The 15,898-nt window shown below is 40.7% G+C and overlaps 1 protein-coding gene and 1 non-coding gene across 2 annotated transcripts in view; both read right to left on the bottom strand.

Annotated features, from left to right (window-relative positions):
• The window catches only part of CCDC85A (coiled-coil domain containing 85A), a 172,492-nt gene that overhangs the window by 141,084 nt on the left and 15,510 nt on the right, over positions 1–15,898 (bottom strand).
• Positions 3,283–3,354, bottom strand: TRNAV-AAC. The gene has a single exon. It is a non-coding gene; the product is annotated as a tRNA-Val (tRNA).

The raw sequence follows: 15,898 nt of genomic DNA, 5'->3' as shown, positions 1-15,898 counted from the left end.
AAAAATACAATGGTGGCGCGATGGGGTTTTTGGTTAAATAGAAAACGAAATCAAAAGGGACTACAGAGGGAATATTTGTTCCTATACTGACAAGAAAGGCTCTTCCGAGAACACTAACACCTCAGAATTCCCCGAGTATGTCCTGACTTCAGAACATTATGCTTTTCTACATACTGTTCCCTGTACTCCACTGGCCTTCATCTTCTCTATCCAACAAATCTCAGAATCTTTAACCTTTAGAATTAACCTCAGTGAAGTTCTCCCTCTTCCCCACATGGCTGATACTCCCTCAGGGCACCACACTTATGTCTGTCCCGTTTAACAGACTATTGGGGTAGTTCAGTCCCATGAAAAAAGGGACAAAGTCTAACCCTCAGTTTTACCTACTCCATGGTCTAGCATGAAGCCTGATACATAACAAACATTAAAAACATATTTATAAAATGGATGAAACAGAAAAAGGGAAATGTTTGCTAATAGAGGGCAAAACAAAGATACTGTTCTAAAGGAATGGAAGAATATTAAGCAGACACTTTCTCTGGTAAATGGTGTTACACACAAGAACCTCAGAGCAGAGCAGGTGAACAGCCAGGCGTGAGGCTGAGGTTGGGGAGTGAAACTTGGGAAGCAAGTGGGGTGGAGGGCATTCCAGAAAAAGGAAAGCAGCAAAGGCACAAAAATACTGAAGAGTTGGAAGGGCAAGAAGAAGGTGGAATCTGTGGAAGAGTTTATGAGTAGTTTGTTATTGCAGCATGTGAAGCAGGGGGTGGTCAAAAAAGAAGCTAGACAATTTAAATGGGTACATTTTATTGTATGTAAATGACACCTCAAAAGATGATTTTAAAATGCAAGATCCTGGAGTATTTTTAATGCCATCCTTATTGTTCCAAGGGTATACTCTAACACTGCATTTAGTTATTTCTCCATATATCTGGTAGAGCTTTTCTCCACAATTATTCTACAGGGATCCCTGAGGGAAGAGACTATGTCATTCAACATAATGTCATTAACCTTCATTTCCTTAACATCTAACACAAGGCATGGCACTTGCTACTCTATTGTATTGCTGTTGGCGGGGGACCTAAGGGCCCAGAAAAATGTGTGTGTGTGTGAGAGAGAGTGTGAAAGTGTGTGAGAGTAAGTGTGCGTATGTGTGTGAGTGTGTGTACAGGAACATACACATAAAGTCAGTGTGAAAGCAAATGACAGTCTAAACAAAATTCAAAGGCACCCCCGCATTACTACCCACCTCTTCAGCATAACGACGCTCATGACTGCCCTAGTTAATACAGTACGAAATGGAGAATTCAGAGCTTCACAGTTTGAGAGACAACATCTCATAAATTAAACATGTAAACAGTACGTAATTAGAACACCTTTGCAGATAAAAGCATTTTTCAGTTCAGTGATATATTTATGTCTCCCTTCCCTCCCCTCCTACCGATGGTCCTCCCTAAACCTCCTGAGAAGTAAATTTTTAATGATTCAAGAGGTTAAATGCTGTCTCCAAAAAAATGTAATATTAAAATTCTATGAAAAATAAAAAAATTTTTTAAAGAAATCTTTGAGAACAAGATAGCTTCCCCAGTTTCTTCTTGCTCAGTCTCTTCAGCAAGTCAGCATCACAGAAAAAAAGGGCTGTGCTAGATGCAAGAAACATAAGGGACATGGTAATTAGATGCAAAGAGTGAACTGGGATAGAATCCAGGCTGGACCAAAAATTTTAAAGGATATTTTGGGGACTGCTAAATTTTGAACATGGACTACGTAATATATAATATGTAAATTTACTGACAGGAAAAGCTGGTGATCACTAACAGGAAAAAAAGCAGATTACAAAATAGCATGTAGAGTACAATCTTCTGGGGTTAAAAAAAAATGCACACAGAAATGGATACGAAAAAATGTACAGAGTATTAACAATGTAATCTCTAGTGGTGAGAAGATGGTATTTATTTTCTTCTATTTTCTATTTTTATATAATATACATCTATTGCTATTATAATAAGTTATTTTTAATTTTAAAAAGTAGGTAACTTAGCTTCTTTAACAAGCATAGTTTTGCTTTAAAATATCTTGGATTACTATATTAAGACAACAGGTTCCATTTTTGTTTGTTTTTAAACTCTTCTTTTTCACCAAGATATTTAGCACTGTATCCACAGTCACAATGTATAATATATTGCTGAAATTACTTACAGAACATTTTGACTAAGGAAAATTTTACACTGAAGTTCATTCTTTTTTGCTGCTTTTGTTTTGGTTTCTGAGCAAGATTTTTCACACAAGATGTTGTATCAGACAAGATGCCATATGTCTTCAAAACTCAGCAGGAACAACTCAAGAGTCTGTAAAACAGACTTAATGATGCTTTTCCATAAATTGACTTCCCTATGATCCTTAAAATAGGCACATATTTTAAGAAACCAATAATCAGGCAAACCTAATTAAGAAAGATAATTATGACTAACCAAAAAGGTTGGCAAATCACATTCAGAGATGTATATTCAGATGTTTGCTATGATTTTCATATTCAATAAATATAATCCTTGGATAATTAAGATACATTACATTAAGCTTTTAGAAAGAACATCATTATTTTAAGCATTTTGCTTTTATTCCATATAGAATTTTTTTTCCCTTCCATTCTAGATGCTTATGTCTTTGGGAAGAAAACACCTTACAAATGCTGGCTCTCTACCTGGCATTAACACATCAGGATAAAAAAGTGAAAATTAATTACCCACCTATTTTATCTGACACCAAACATTCATGTATTTTAAAGCACCAAAAAGATATGTCACGACATCCAGTTTAAAAAAAAAAAAAAAAGGCTAAGTAAAGGAATGCTCCTCCTTCAAAACCAACCCAAAAATTAAACATAGAAGAAACTTCTTTAGAACAAGGACACAGTGACAACTCCACAATGGAAACTATGAAGCACACCTCGACAACAGAGGTCACTACCCACACCTCCCCCACATCAGTGGAAACAGGTTTCCCAAAAGCCCGAGTCAGACTAGACCTCCAGGGGGAGGAAGCCTGTCCAGTGACGTGGGCAACTAGGTGGAGAGGTTTGTGTCTGAGGATGGAGGGGCTGGGAACTGGGAGGGGTATAGGGAATATACCTACAGGCAAATAAGATGCAGAACAAGCCACAGAATGTCATGAGAGATCCAGTCAGAACAGAAATCCCCCTCTAAAAAAATTAATTATATTTTTATTTTATTTATTTTTTGAAGGAGGGAGGTAATTATGTTTATTTATTTACTTATTTTTTAATAGAGGTAATGGGGATTGAACCCAGGACCTCATGCATGTTAAGCATGCACTCTACCACTGAGCTATACCCTCCCCTCAGAAACCCCTTTTTTCACATGTGTTTGTTACCTCTGATCTAACCTTAGAGGAAGATTATCAGTGGAAACATAGCCAGCCCAGGAGACCACACAGCCTCTTACTTTCGTGGCATATTTCCCCATGTCTGCAGAGAAATTTTAGATTCAAAAGCTCATAAAAAATAAATAATTTCAAAAAATAAGATGGCAAAGTCCAAATAAAAAAATGAAAGAGAAATTAAAATATTACTGATATTTGGTGTTTTGGAAGAAGAGAAAAGAACTAATGCAGAAATATATGCCCAAATATAAAGGCCTCATTGGTGTTCAGAAAGGAACAAAAGAACACCTAAGTGAAATACTAGATTTCATTGATAAATTTGAAGTCATACAACACACACAAACAGCAATTACTGGTGAGCTTATAGAGCAATTAGGAGTTTCATCCACTGCTGGTGAGAATCTAACTAGAAATATCCACTCTGGAACAAATGGCATTATGTGGTAAAGCTAAAGACAGACACACTTCATCACTCAGCACTGCCACTCCAAAGTATATACCCAATAATGAGACACACGCTTACGCGCACCAGTATACACATATAAAGATTCACGGCGGCTTTTCTCATAACTGCCAAAAACCAGTAAAGTCCTTAAGCCCATTAATAGAAGAATGAATGCACATTTTGTGGAATATTCATGCAGTGGACTATTACACAGCAGGGCTCAGCAAACCTCTCCTGTGAAGTGCTAACAGTAAACATTTTCCACTTTGAGAACCTACGGTCTCTATTGCAACTACTCAACTCTGCCATGGAAGCACAAAAGCAGCCCATAGACACTATAAATGGACTGCCAGGTTCCAACCAAACTTTATTTATGGACAATAGAATCTTCATGTCATAATTGTCACATCACAAAACACTTTTATTTAGATCTTTTTAAATCACTAAAAAATTTTTAAACCATTCTCAGCTTGCAAGTAATAAACACAGGCAGCTGGCTAGACACAGCCTGCAGGTCAGGGTTTAGCAACCCCGGCTATACAGCACTAAAAATGTACAAAGCACAACCACTTGCACTTTGAGGTTGAAAGTCCAGACTCTAGGCTCTACCTGCCTGAGTTTGAATTCAGGTCTACCTTTGGCCAGTAAATTAAGTTCAACTGTTAACCATGATTAACACAAGCTTTCATTCCCATTTTTCTTCCCTTAATTGTACTATTTTCAGCTCATCTTGGATATCAGCATTTATTCAGGAAAAGAATATAGGAATTTGGCTTGCAGGAGAAAAGAAAATTCACCCACTGGACAATTAGCTTCTAGTCAAAGGCATTCACCTAAGTTACCACTGACTCTCACCTACAGTCTCCAAGTAGTATGGTAATCAATGGAAAATCCTAACTCATCTTAAGACATTTATGCTGCTCTTAGTAAGTGCAGGTATCAATTGAAATGCTTTATATATATTGACTCTCTTACTGTTCACAACATCCCCATAAGGTAGAAATTTTTACCATTCTCTTCCTGTGAATGAGAAAACTAAGCCCAAAGAGGCTACATAATTTGTCAAAGGTCATACAAGTAGCAAGTGGAGAAGCCAAGACTCAAAATCCCATCCGGCCTCAGAGTCCAGACATATATAACATATTATATCCACACTAATGTCAACTTTTCCCCTAGGAAACTGTGTTTATCTGTAGTCTTGTCTCAGGAGAACGTTCAACACCACCACATACTATCAGTCAAGCCCAGTCCCCAGTGCCTGCCCAGCCTTACTGAACACATCTGGTACCACATTCCCCCCACCCACCCACTTGCCACATCCTGTTGCTGACAGTGCACCCTCCTCCCAAAATTCCAATTCACTACTAAGGGCCGCCCTACCCAAACCAGGTCACATAAATATGATCAGGTCACATTTATGAGAAGAGACTATTTTTGGTTGTTCTATTTCCAGTTATTAGACTTTGCTCCTTCTATGCCTGAGTTGAGACAAGGGAGAAAAGAAAATCACTTCAACAGCAACTTTTTTACACTTGAAATAAATACTCTTTAATATCCAGTCATTAAAAGTGCATTAGTCTCTTGCCAAGGGGGTTCCTAGAGTAGCATAATAATAAAAATTTGAGAGCCAGCTCAATCCCTGTTTGGCCTAGATCCTAGAGTCTGGGTATTCAGTCAAAAGTCATCTATTTCCCCTCTTCCCCCAAACTCCTAGAAAAAGGCAGTTCCTAGAAGAAGTCCTTTTGTTTGAAACCTAGGTAATTTTAGCCTCGGCTCTTAGCAACACAAAGAACCCGCTGCCAATTACAGCCACATTTAAATTCTTCGTAAAACAAGATCATGGATCTCAATTGCTCCTGAACGATCTTGCCATCCAAGCCATTCTGAGCTTCTATCTACAAGAGGTGGGAATGAAATACAGGCAAATGTAAAATACTGACCAAATGCTCTAGGAGCAGGCAACAGAGGCCCAGGACTCAGCAGTGAGCTTGAAACTGTGAAATTCTGGACACATTCAGAGCACATCCAAGTGCTTCTTTCTTCTTTTATAAAACAACAGTGGCCACACTGAATCATTTTAGAGCTGTCAGCTGACATAAAAGCAAAGAGCCCTAAACAGTTCTGTAGGGTCAGGAGAGAGCTCTTCACCTTTCATTCCCTTGATTCTGTGATGTTATATCCTCTCCACACATCGTTAGTGACAATAAGCTGGCAGTGTGCGGTTTACTCACTTCTAAGTTGCTGAGACTAAACTGACAAAAGAAGGAGCTAAGAGGTGAAGAAAATGGCTCTTTAACTGTCAAACAAATATCAAATCAGGTGTACTATTATTTCCCCTCTGGAGGAAGGAAGGGACCTAACATTTATCAACTGCCACTATGACCTGCTGCCTACATTTTACAAATAAGATGAGGCTCTAAGAAATGAAGCAAGCTGTCCCCTAGGACATATAGTTTAGGAAGAACTAGAACCAGAATTTACACAGAGCACACCTGGCTCCAAGCTCATGCCCTGTCCACAGTACCAGGATGCTTCTCATAGGACCTTTGGGAAAATTCGAGCTGCTCACTGAGGGAACTAATACATAGGTCACAAGTGCAGGTACACACGACGGAAAGTTCTTCTTGACATTTACCAGGGAGGACTAGATTTAATACTTCCTTTTGTATACAAGTATATTATCAGAAAACTTAAATTTTAGAAAAAGACCTTTCATCATTCTCCTTCCAAATATACATTTACATATGTTCCTTTTCAGCGTGAAGAGCAGAGAATGACGCCTTCCCCCTGCCAAACATGAAACTGGAATAGAATCTTCTCTCCCATTTTAAGTACTCTCTTCTGCGGGAGTAATTTTGGAATGGAATCACTGGTGGGCCTCAACCAATCAGCCATTCCATAAACATTTACCAAAAGCCCTACTCACGCCAGGCACTGATATACAGAGACAGAAGGTGGTTTCTGCCTTCAGGAAATCTGAATTAGAATTGGGAAAACAGGTGGCAAGCAAATTACTCTGGATAAGTGCTCTGGGATGTTACAGAAACCCAAAGATGAGGCATTTGGCACAGAATGGGAAAGACAGAACACCAGCAAAGGCTTCCAGTGTAGAACACAGCCAGGCATACTTGGCAAGTACTTGGAAGCAAGTGGCCAGTTATGACCAGAGAAACTTAGGGTGTGATGTTCTGGAGTGGGTAGGAGCAATTTGACATGTGGTCTAAGAGCTAATCTGGGTCCAGACCCTGTTAGGATCTCCAGTGCCATTTACAAAAGGAGACTGAGTTTTATCCAGAAGCATAGAGATGCCATTGTCAGCTTGTTAGGAGAGAATTAACATGATCTGACGGAGATTTTAGGATGATCACTCTTAAACAGAGGACAGTGTGGAATGGGAGATATCAGAGATGAAAAGAACATCTAGGTGGGTGCCCTTCTGCCAGAAGTTCCAGTTACAAGGGCCTGAGCTAAGGGAATGACAGTGGGGACAGGGAACAGAGAGGAGGAATATTTAGAGGAAGAATAAATGAATTTGACAGTTTAGAATGATAGGCAAAGAAGAGACTGGATAACACCCCAGTATTCCAACCAGGACAACTGTGATGCCCTCACTGCAAGAAAAGAGGTTGGTGACAATGAAAAGGAAGATTATATTTGTTTTAGAAACTTTTCCTTAATTTTTTTAAAAACTGGGGTTGCTTTATTTCTAACATCCCTAGTTATGTAGCACCAATAAATAAGATTTCATTATTCACCATGATAGTGATCACACCCACAGGATATTTTAAAACTAAAAAACAAATAGCTTGGCCCATATTCCCCACAATAAGGAAATGCAGGAGGCAATGCATATAGCCAAGAACAGGAAAGAAGGAAATGAATACATGAGGAAGATAACACATTTCTCCAAGTGCAAAAACAGGGCAGGGCCAACACAAGCATAAATACCTCAGTGGGTCAATCTCCCCCAGCCAAAAATCATACACAGCTTCCCAAAAGGAGTCTGCAGTCCGAGTCCACACTGCGTTCCACTTCCCCACAGGGTACACTTAGATTTATCATTATGAATATTGACAAAAGAAGCTCTAACTAGAATTTAGGGTTCGTCTAAATTTGGAAGTACCAAGGAAGAGCAGTAAACCCTAGTTCAAATGCCCTCAGAGGCAGCTGGATGACAGAAATGGGTCAAGAGCCTGGAGGTAATGTAGTAGGGAGTGGTGAGGACCACAACAAATGGAACCGTGTTTGGCTCCTGGGGTGGTTTTAAAACACAGCTGCAGATTCCTTGCCACTCAGCCCAGAGAGAGGTGGGATCTATGACCCTTTACCTCTTGGTAGGCTTAAGACTCAACCAATAGAGTATAAGAAAAGGGACACACGACATCCAAGGACAGGTCCTAAAAGGCCAGGTGACCTTTGCCTTTTTCTGCTCTAACACTTGCTCTTGGATCACTGAGCTGCCGAGACTATCCTGAGGTGCCAAGTCACAGGAGACACATAGAAAGACCACATGGAAAGACCAGAAGCTTCATACAGATCAGGGGGCTGCCCAAGCCATCCCAGCCCCAGCACACGGTATGTGAACAATGACACCTCCAGATGATTCCACTCCCCAGAAGGTAAGTCTCCCCAGCTGAGGCCCCACAAACCATGGAACAAAAACAAACCCTCCCCACCCTGTCTTGTCCAAATTTCTGACCCACAGACTCCATAAGCATGATCAAAGTGTCGCTGTTTTAACACACTAGGTGCTGAGAGGGTTTGTTACCCAGCAGTAGACAACAAGAACACCTCCACTAAAGAGGCAGCTGCTACTCTGTCCTGCTGACTGTTGTCGTGTGGGGGTGCAGGACCAGTGTCAGAAGACCCCCCCATTTATCAAGAGAAGATGGAAACTTAGGTTCATATGCAACTTTGCCAATTGCTGGAACACTGTGTGAGCCAAATAAAACCAACTGTGACTGGATTTGGCCCTCAGACCACTAGTCTACAACTGCTCAAGTAGTGTACAGATCCTACGGAAGCAAAGGATGTGCGCTTGGGGCCGGCCACTTGTGAAGAGCACACAGTCAGTGGTTCAGATCACCCTGCCATCACCACACTGCACCACCCCAGCTTTTGTTGCTGCTCTTCCTTAGACAACATTAGTCAGCTCTAGATAAGGCTGAAAACTCCCCCAAAATATTCCTAAAAGCACTAGAATTTGCTTAAGTTTTAAATCTCCAACAAATTTTAAGGTCCTCTTTCTAACAACCAAAGCCACCATGATGGCATTAAAAGTCAAGGGCCAGTTAGTTTGGAAGTCACAAATATGAATTCCTGCAGCAGGCCTGGGATCCACCATCTATAAAGCAGAGCAAAAGCTCAGCTGGGGAATAAAAGGTGAGCACAGAGCCTAGTACCTAATAGCAGCTCAACAAAAGATAAATGAATAGAGGGATAAGTAACCATTTCAACAGATGATTTGTCTAATCTTCCTTTACACTGTATTTTGGCATCTCCACAAAGACAAAACCACAACCTAATCTAAATTCACTTAAGTCTTGAACTAATGTAAGTTGTTAAGTCTCTAAAACAGAAATGACAAATTCTCTCACATTTCTACATCTGATGGAGTCTGACCAGCACAGCTAGCTCATTATTGTCCACTACAGAATAAAACCATTGCCAAAAATGCAAGCAGTAAACAACCAACAGAAAAAAATCAAAAAAGTCATTTCAACTACTAAGTAGGAAGTTTTGTACACAAGTCAATATTTACGTCTGGGAAAAGAAGAACAGACTGCTATTTGCATCTCTTCATTTTTACCCAGGCCTAAATTAATGTTCTTGTAAGTGACTAGGGTTTTGTTTGTCTGTTTGTTTTAATTTTCTTTATAAGGAGAAGAGAAAGGAAGGCATGCGAGACTCCATAAGAATGTTATTTCCAAATAGGTTGCATTCAACAAATTAGTATTCTGTTTATTTTCTGTGAAATCACTGTACCACAGCCATCTGTAGAAGAAAACTACAATATAAACTGTCATATCAAGACTGAATATTAAAGATGACCAGAATACGAACTCTGACAGCAAATTCAAATCTGCCACCATTCTGCGATCAACTTGCTCAGAGAAGGACGGATTAGAATGGCAAGGCACTGACACCATGGCCAAAAGACTCCTTCCTTCCCTTTCTACCTGAGTTAGACCCTAGGCCTGCATGTGCAAGGAAGTCCTTGAGACAGGTGAAGAGTGCCTGCTGCCTTCTGTCTGCATCATAACTGGGGGATTTCGGAGATTCGATATGGGGAAGAGAAGGAAATTCTGGTTTCTTTGACATTAATGAGAGGATGCTGAAGACTATGACATGCCAAGGGTTTACAAGTAGAAAGGAAACATCCTGGCTGCCAGCTCTCCTGACAATGTTCCCGTCTCCACTCCCCTCCCTTTTATCACGTGTACTGGGTGAGCCTGGAGGAGGAGGATGAGGTGGAAGCTTGAAAAGATTATCTTGATACTTATAAAGTCACTGTGAAAGCGTCTCTCCAAGTGAAGATGGGCTCAAGACATTGCTTGAGTGGTTCACCATGGCCCACTAAATTCTAAGCTTCCATTCATCAAACCAGCCTCTTCCTGAGTGACATTAACCCAGGATTCCAGAAGCCATGACTGCAGGGATGTAAAGGATCCTATGTAGCTGTAGCAGGTACCACTGCCTCACATGCTCTGCTGCAGTGAAGCTGTATCTTTAGGGAGTCAACAAAGTTGGTGTCAGTAAAAGATTAGGCATATGTTTGTGAGAGTGTGTGGATAAGAGACAGAACAAAACTTCATTTTATAGATAAAATTAGCTCTTAGCTTTTTCCAGAGCTAATAAAATTTAGTATCCTGAACACTATTAAAAACTAGCTCTGAAATAAATAAATCATCCAATCAGATCTCAGAATTGAGGCAGACAGGCAATTACAGGACCCTAAAACTCAAATTCCACCTTTTCAAATGGCGATTCACTGATGTCACAATATAGATCACATTTATCTAGTTAAGCTAGTAAAGCATCAAATTCTGCCCAAATAGTTCCACAGGCAGAAAGGAAAAGGGCAGTAATGATAGGAAAAAGCTGTGTTGGCGGATTCAGGAATTAACATTAAGTTAAATTTCTCTGGAAAAGTTTGTTACTTCTATGAAAATCATTAAAAAAATGATCAGCACCTCAGCAGCTATAGGTAGAGGTTAACAAAAGCTTGGTTTCCTTTAAAGAATTTGTTTTGTTTCCCTTCAGCCCCAGAGGGCATCACAAAATAAAGAACAGATGGTGGAGACCGAAGGAGGAGACCCTGAAGGTGAAAGTTTTCAAAGACACAAATTTCAACGTCAACCTCTGAAAAAGATAATCCCCATGCCTGTGAATTAACCCGACTGTATGTTTTCTTAACATGCCTATCATCACAGCTGAGACCAAGTGCACACACTCGGCGACAAGAAGAATCAGGAAATGGTGTTTTCTGGAACCATCTATTCACTGGTCTAGAAATCCAGCTCTGTGTATCCAAATGTTTGCTTCTTTGGGCGTCTCTGGGTTAGACACTCCCCCCTTATTCGGTTTTCAAGGTTTGTAAGAAGTCACCTTTGTTCCAGTAGAAGCTTAAGCAGAAGTGTGAACAAACAAACCAGTTAAATGTGGAGCTGCCCCAGTGCAAGGGTACCTGTGACTGGGTGAAGCGGGTGGTAGAGCCTGGCTCCTCCCCTGCACCTGTCCTCCTCCAGGGCTCAAAGGAGCAGTTAGAAAACCATCTGAGACTTAATACACATCACTGTGGGCTAGATGAGGTCAAAACACTAAAGTGGAAAACCATTAAAATGAATGACATGTAAAGGCTAAATTAGGTTAATTTTACTACATTACACCCATCAAAAGGTCAACGGGTTCCAAGATTATTTTTCTCCCTTTATTGTTTAAACAGAATGAAATTTCTTGATTTCTGTTTGGCACTGTTATTTCTGCCTTCTAGGCAACTAGGCTATATTTTTCCCCAAAGCTTATAACATCTTTATTACTGACTCAGAAGGCATTAGTCAGAAGATGGGTTTTCTTAACTGATGACCCCCATTGTAAAACTCCTCCACTAAAGAAGAACAGTAATTCAGCATAGCCTTTGCTAAAAAAATTAAATAATGGGAAAGGATTAAATAACAGTATAAATCTGGGCACATAAAGCCCTCAAGCACTGGTCATTGTAAAACTTCTTAGTCCAGAGACCCTTAAGAAAAGGATTAGTGGGAAGGGTATAGCTAAGTGGCAGAGTGCATGCTTAGCACGTAACGAGCTCTTGGGTTCAATTCCCCACTACCTCAATTTTTTTTTAAAAAAAGGAATAAACAAACTATTAAAATTAAACTGAGTTATAAAAGATTTTTTTTCATGCTAAGGAACTTGCTTTCCTGGTCCACTTAGTTTAATAACAAGGTCTAAACACTGGAAAATATTTTACCTTCCTCCCCATTATGAAGAATTAAGGTCACTATTAGGAAACACTCTCCGATAGCACCGAATACCGTATGTAATTTGGCCTCTACCCGCTTTGCAAAATCATCTACCACAGCCTAAGACAGACCTCAGCACAGACCTACCCACATCCTCATGGTTCCTTAATACCATGTGCTCATCTCTGCTTCACACCATCTCTCCCAGACAGCCTCATCCCTCCCTCCCACCAGCCTATCCAAACCCAACCCCCACCCCCAGACTCAGCCTCACAAAAGGGCTCCTTTGAGCAGCCAGCAGCCATTCCTGCCTGACGGGACAGTCCGTGGGCCATCTCCTAAGCCCAGCAAGGCCCTCAGCAGCAACAGCTCCTTCTGTCCATTTGGCTCTTACTCATACACCCTCTCTGGTACTTACCACCCCCCTTGGGCAGACCATGAACTCCTAGGATGAAGGGCCTGTGGCTTACTTAGCTCATGCTTCTCCCTACTGTCATTTATGTTTGTTTTACTAGGTTGTTTATCTCAGGGCACACTGATTAGCCTTTAATTTGTTGTCATAAATCTGTATTATCCCTGATGTTGTTTAGAATGCGTGGCTGCCTGGTGAGTCAAGGCAAGGATTTACGATGAAATCACTATAGATTTTGCCATTCCCTTCAGTTAATGGTACCCTCCCAGTTTCATTGAAGAGCCTCACTCCAAAGGAGTTCAAGCTCCAGCTGTAAAGTTACAGGATAAAAGTGCCAAAGAAAGGAGAGGCTGTCTCTTCTGCCCAAAGGTTCCTAGAAAAGGCGATCAAAATCTGGTTGGGTGGGATATAATAAAAGCACAGAAGAGTCTGGTGACAGTGCTTTATCACTGGCTTCCTCTCTTCCAAACTTTAGTTGATAAGCCATACTTTCCCACCTGGTACAGAGGTAGCAGAGACTTGAGAAAAATCTAGTCTATGGTGGAATAGAAAGCGAAATCCTTCACTCTGGATTTCCAGAGCACTGTTCCACTAAGCAGCACAGGAAATAAGAATCTTGACAAAGAATGCACATTTCACACCTAGTCAGCACATCTATAGTCTGCCATCTGAGACCTGCTCAAATGGAAGAAATCTAACCTCAGACTTCAGAACTCTACAATCCCAAGTCATCGCCACTATAGCCTCTTTAGCTCCCTGTTCACTGATGAGGTTTTCAATCATTGCTGTGGCTACGTCAAAGGGGACTGGGCCTATTCAGACATTGCAAGATGAATTGCTGCAATCCTGGTAAGTTTCCAACAAGGCACAGCGGTGCAGAGGGGATTTAGCTCCATAGTTCTCAGGTCACACCATGCACAGTCAACTTTCCACTTGAGCACAGAATCGCTCTCAGATAACATCCTCACTGTTCTGTCAGGGGTCCAGGCCCAGCTGCATACACTCTGGAGGAAGGCAGTGGGTGGGTGGCAAGCAGGGAGAAGAGCCCCCGGGCCAAGTTGGTCAGATCTCCAGGTTAATGAGTCCCCTTTCTCCCTGTCCTCGTGAGAAGAGGGGCAAGAAGCTGGAAGTGGTACATGGTCTGTGGTTCCCAGTTTCCATCAGTTCGTCTCAACTCTAAGTGAAATTAACACTGCGGGTTCAACACTCCAAGCTGTGTGAAACTAGATTTTCTACGACGGCTGGGATAAAAATAAAGTATCAAAATATGCTCGACAGTAGAAATGCACTTTGCATTGCATTGTGGAATCTGAACCCTGGGTTATATGTTGTTATTGTTCCAAAAAAACTTTATTAGAGACAGACAGATCAGTACAATGTTCAGGAGAAAAACTGCCCTTTAGTAAATACATATTTTTGTTTGTAAACGCTCAAATAATCTTTTATGAAATGATAGTGTTAATAGATGATGATTATTTTACAGTCCACACCTAACAAGAGTAAAAAGTTGGAAATTCCAGACTTATTCTTAGGTTTTATATATCTGTGAAATCCAAATTCTGAGACTACTGACTTCAAAAAACTCTATTCCAAGCCCCTTACTTGAGGGATAAATTATTTTGACCACAGAAGCTGGTGGCATGCTAAAAATCACACAGTAAAGTGTGACCTTGAAAGTGGCAAAGCCAATTCTATATCCAAGTCTCCAGCTGGGCAAGTGTGCTCCAAGGCCCTTCATGAAGTTAGTGTTTCACACTTTAATTCCATGAAAAAAATGTAATTACTTTTAACTATTTTAAAATACGTTTTAAATAAATACTTTTATTCACAATTAAAACAATTTGGCTAAAGGAGTTTATAAAGTTGTTTCATTGTTTTAAAGATATAAATAAATCTTAAGATGCCATATGCCAATTTAAGGATGGTCACCTACATACTACTTTAACATAAGGGTGAAATTTCAGATACCTACATGCATAAAAATAACTTGTGAATATGCCTTGTGAATAGGCATAATAGCACCAGCCTAGCTCTCTTTTTTTAAATGAATACCTATTGTATACATAGCTGTATAGAGTCGAGCAAGAACAATGTTTCCATCAAAAGCAGATTTATGTGCTAGGCCAATAAAACCCAAAGTGGGCAATTGCAACAGGAAAAAAGCCAAAGAAATTAAGGGTGAAAATCAAATGGCATATAGTTTTAGAATAAGAAGGACTAAAGCATTGGTCTCCATTTACGTGCTAAAGGGATCCTGTGAACATAAGCAATTTTCAAGCCTGTTCTTCCACAGATTTTGAAAAGCTTGATTCCTAATGGTTTCTCATGAAAGTCACTATACTGGGGGAGCTATTCACGGCCAACCACCTGGATAATGTTCATTTCTAGACCTCTAATTAATCATAATAGTCTCTTCCAAAGTACCCTCATACGTACACTTAATTCAGTCAGTTCCTTCCGTGGCACCACAGCCAGGGCGATTCTGGTCATGTCCTGTCACAATGAAGCAGCCTGCCTGGCCAATCAACATGAGAGGTGCCCATCACCAACAAGGAGCACCGCCAGAGACAAATCCTTCAGAGTTCTTCATGGCATCCCCCTCACACAGCCTCTGTCTGCTCTTTTCACTCTCTCTCCTCTCCTTCCTGTAAGCTGACTCTCCCCTCACTTTCCTGTGAGTCACGTGGAAGCCATCATCTGCAGAAATGACTAATGACCTGTCTTTCCGGGTCCTCTTATTCTGCTTAGGTGAATGGGTGAATTGGCACTTGCTGTCTAAGGAAACAGAAGAGATGCTGAATTAGTGAGCATGGTTAATTCGAATTCTCAAGAGGGGTTCAACAGACCAGGCTGCTCAGAACAGAAATTTGCAACTCAGATATTCTGACCTTTTAAATGCCATCAAACGTGTAATATAAGTGTACTGTACTTCTGCCTATGGTAGCATAAATCAGAATAACTGGCTTCATTAGTTATTGTTTGCAGTCAGCTGAGTTATTAAAAAACACAACTCCTTGAGAGCAGTTGGTGTTGCCATCTGGCCCATCCCCTTGCTCCCAGTCTCTTTCCCTCTGTTTCTTGCCGTCCAGAAGCCGACACCTCTCCAGACACAGAGCATTCTGGCTGTGAAGACAAGTGGATGTGTGAGGACAGGACGAATGTCAGCCCATCTTCACA

This window comes from Camelus ferus, chromosome 15 (genome assembly GCF_009834535.1).
Source record: "Camelus ferus isolate YT-003-E chromosome 15, BCGSAC_Cfer_1.0, whole genome shotgun sequence".
Taxonomy (NCBI): domain Eukaryota; kingdom Metazoa; phylum Chordata; class Mammalia; order Artiodactyla; family Camelidae; genus Camelus; species Camelus ferus.
The sequence above is the reverse complement of the archived record's forward strand: the minus strand, read 5'-3'. Positions and strand labels throughout refer to the sequence as shown.